We start from the raw sequence: 3095 nt of genomic DNA, 5'->3' as shown, positions 1-3095 counted from the left end.
TAATGAGAATTTGGAGAGTATGGATGTCTGATTTTGTCACAGGAAAAAAGAGGCAACAAATACTACCATTATTTATAAATAATTTAATATTTAAATAATATTCATTTTTAGGTTTTATTTTAATTTTAAAACAATTCAAATAACATTTCATTATTTTTTCCCCCACATTATATCAATGAGATTTGGGAAGAAATGTATTAAAGTCTGATTCTGACACAGGAAGAAAGAAAAAAAGACGCCATTGTAAAAGAAAGAAACAAACAAAAAGGTTAAATTATTTTAGTATTTATATATAAATATATTATTTATAAATACACTGGACTTTTAAGGGCTTTCTATGGAAGCCTGTTAGAAAATAAACAATTTTTGGGTAAATGTGACCAGGCCATTTTTGTGCCATTCACTCTCCCCAGCACGAGGTTCAGTGTGTGAGATTTAATGATGGATGTGTGATGTGAATCAGTGAATCAAACCCCTGCACTCGTTCACACACACGGCCTCGAGCTACATTCCCCGCGACCCTCAAACAGCCACAAAAGAGCAAATGAGAGAGAGGAGATGAGAGAAAAGAGCAGTGAAAAGAGTGGCAACGCTGTTCATCAAATGGAAGAAAATGACACTGTTACGTTCCCTGGGAGTTGTTGTTTTTGTTTTTATTTTTTCTTGTTACTTGTGTTTTCTTTTTCCCCAACTCCTAGGTTTCCGCTGAGTGGGTGACTCGCCGCCAATCATTATTAGGGTGTTCCATACTGCGACGAATCAGCTGACGGCCCGTGGCTTTAAAAGCTTCCGGTGCGCTCGGCCTGGGAGGCGAGGGCAGCGCAGTGAGCGCTGTTGGGGTGTGTAGCGAGACTTTTTGGCTGTGCTCTGAGCGGAGAGCCTGTGTGAGCTCCCGGGCATCAGCGTGTGTGTTTTCGATTTGTTTGAGTTGTGCCTCACTCCTGTGTATCTTCTCGTTCTCAAGTTGCTCAGTATGACTTTCATGTCTTACAACTATGTGCCGAATTGATGGTGAGCTTATTGAGTTTTCTCGTTCTCTAGGTGGGAGATGAGGGTAGGTAAGCTTAGTTGTAGGTTACATCTCTTGCACGTAGTGAAACCGTGTTAGATACACTAGTCAGTGGGTGAGCGCCTCTTGTGTATTTCTTTCTGTTTTAGTTAGTGTAGGGTATTTAGGGCGTCGCCTACGCCGAAGCTTTCGTGTTTTTGTTTCACATTTTTATTTGGTTAGGATAGGTTAGTGGGTTTGGGCGTTTAGTGTAGCCTTGTTTGGTTTTGTTTCTTTGTTGATTTAGGCGCCACTCTATCATGTCTCTCCCTTTTTGTTGGTTTGTTTGTATTATACTTTTATTTTCGGCACTGTAAATATGCACACGCGCTGCTGGTGCGTTTCTGGACAGCTACGTGAATAAGTTGCTGCCTTCTGCCATTTGTAGAATAAATTACTGCCTTTTTGCCATATGCTGTCGTCGTGGCTGTTTTTTTCTGCTCTCCTCTCCATTCATCGAATTCATTTGTTTTAAATGTTGCGGACCAATTCCCTAGATCTCGAAAGGACCGTAACAGACACACTGGGCTATTTTTACATTCACATCTCAGAGGGACGCAAAGATGCGGAGAACCTCTTCACACTAAACAGTATGTCATTTGGGCTCTGAATGGGCCGGACCGGCGGAGCAGGACATGCTGATTAAGATCCATTTTCAGCCTTTCTCAACCCGAGAGCACGAATCTCTATGGGCTTTTGAATAAAAGAGTTCGTTGAACCACATCGATTCGATTTCAGACACGTGGCCTCTCTGTGCTGTAAGAAAAAACAGCCGACCCTGTTCTGCATCACATATATCAGCTGTATAAAACCACAACAATAAATAATAAATGTTATAATCAAACAAGATCCCGTCAAGAAAATGCACAGGTCGTATTTCACCTTTAAAATAAAACAAAAGAAATGTCAAATTTTAAAATTATTAAGAGTTTTGGCATTGTTTTGCATCTGTAATGCAAAAAAGAGATGAAATTACAATTAAACTGTTGAATTTTTATACATCACAATAGTATTTGTAGTACTGGTTTTAGTTTAAAACAAAAGAAATAAAAAAAGAAACGAACATGAATAAAATAAAAAAGAATAAAATACATTTAATAAATAAATAAATAAATACAATTCAAATAAATAAAAATAAATGTACTTACACTGCAGTAATAAAAACGTAACAACGAAAAAAATCGTAACAGTCCTAAATTAGCTTTAAGTACGTTTTTTGTTTTTAATTTTTTTGATGAAATTAATAAAGTATATGAACACATTTTCAGAGATGGTTGGACTGAAGCTTTGACATGAAAAGCTAACCAAAGTTGAATTAGGTAAATGAAGCATGAACCATACGAATAGGTAAATCTACAATGAACATCTAACATATTACTGTCAACCAAAGCATTTGCCTTGAGACCAAACAAGCAAACATTTCTCTTAAAAGCACAGTGTCAGCTGATTTTTTACACAGGACAACATATGAGATTACATTTCCTGCCTGAGGCTGCATTTTTCAGCAATACAGACATGCACTGCCTCATTTTCCTCCTACACATGATGCTATGTGTCAGAATTTAATGCCAGAGCGCCTGAAAATGTTTTCAAAACTGCCCTTTAAAAGGATTCTCGCTCATTTGATGATTTTATTAATGCATCAGCAAGCATATTTGAGCTTTTTTATTCAATGCAATTTACTGAACAAACCCGTTCACGCAAAAAGAAAACATTAAACGTGTCGTGCCAGGTTTTAAAATGCAGAAATGTGAACAAGATTGGAGAGTAAGAGCAGAAGGCATGCTATTTTAGTGAACAGAAGCTAAAGTTTTGTCTGGTTCTTCACACACAAAAAATCATGTACCATTTTGTCTTTTTGGAGATATGCAAGGCAAAAAAAAAAAGATTTTCTTACTCAGTATTTTTTGTCTTGTTTTCCAGTACAAATATCTACACATTCTTAAAGATTCATTTATTTGAGGTGCAAAATGACTTCAGATACGAAGTCTCATTTTCAGTTTATACTTAAAGGGGTCATATGATACGATTTCAATTTTTCCTTTCT

At 36.9% G+C, this 3095-nt stretch overlaps 1 protein-coding gene across 1 annotated transcript in view; it reads right to left on the bottom strand.

Moving 5' to 3' along the window:
* Positions 1–3095, bottom strand: part of LOC107678264 (ATP-binding cassette sub-family A member 3-like) — a 62649-nt gene that overhangs the window by 32919 nt on the left and 26635 nt on the right. The gene's annotated exons all lie outside the window — the stretch shown is intronic.

This window comes from Sinocyclocheilus anshuiensis, unplaced genomic scaffold (genome assembly GCF_001515605.1).
Source record: "Sinocyclocheilus anshuiensis isolate Anshui unplaced genomic scaffold, SAMN03320099.WGS_v1.1 scaffold1764, whole genome shotgun sequence".
In the NCBI taxonomy this organism is placed as follows: Eukaryota; Metazoa; Chordata; class Actinopteri; order Cypriniformes; family Cyprinidae; genus Sinocyclocheilus; species Sinocyclocheilus anshuiensis.
The sequence above is the reverse complement of the archived record's forward strand: the minus strand, read 5'-3'. Positions and strand labels throughout refer to the sequence as shown.